The sequence below is a fragment of the Parasteatoda tepidariorum genome, chromosome X1, assembly GCF_043381705.1.
Source record: "Parasteatoda tepidariorum isolate YZ-2023 chromosome X1, CAS_Ptep_4.0, whole genome shotgun sequence".
NCBI classification, from domain to species: domain Eukaryota; kingdom Metazoa; phylum Arthropoda; class Arachnida; order Araneae; family Theridiidae; genus Parasteatoda; species Parasteatoda tepidariorum.
Genome location: NC_092214.1, coordinates 3,823,988 through 3,824,361, shown reverse-complemented (window position 1 = coordinate 3,824,361; position 374 = coordinate 3,823,988).

The following is a 374-nucleotide window of genomic DNA, read 5'->3' as shown; positions in this document are numbered from 1 at the left end:
AAACGGTGAGACGTATATGTACCTTGTAAAACGGTATTTGACATATATGAGTTGTCTCCGGATCATCGCTGGGATATTTCCCCTACTGTCGCCAATAGCCCATCGGCCATCTCAAGTGCTACATGAATAAAAGTATCAGCACCGTTCTGGGCCGAGTCGTTTCATGCGATGGGGAAAACTAGAGCTCGAATCAACCACCATTCTTACTCCATACGATTCACGCAGTTTCGATCACTGTTGTAAAAAAATAAGAAATTAAAATAAAAATGGGAAGAAAAAGTGAGATACCCCCCCCCCAAANAAAAAAAAAAACACCAATTAAATTCTCCTGCTCTTTCTCGACGGCAATAAGAGATGCGTAAATTGTCTCTAGT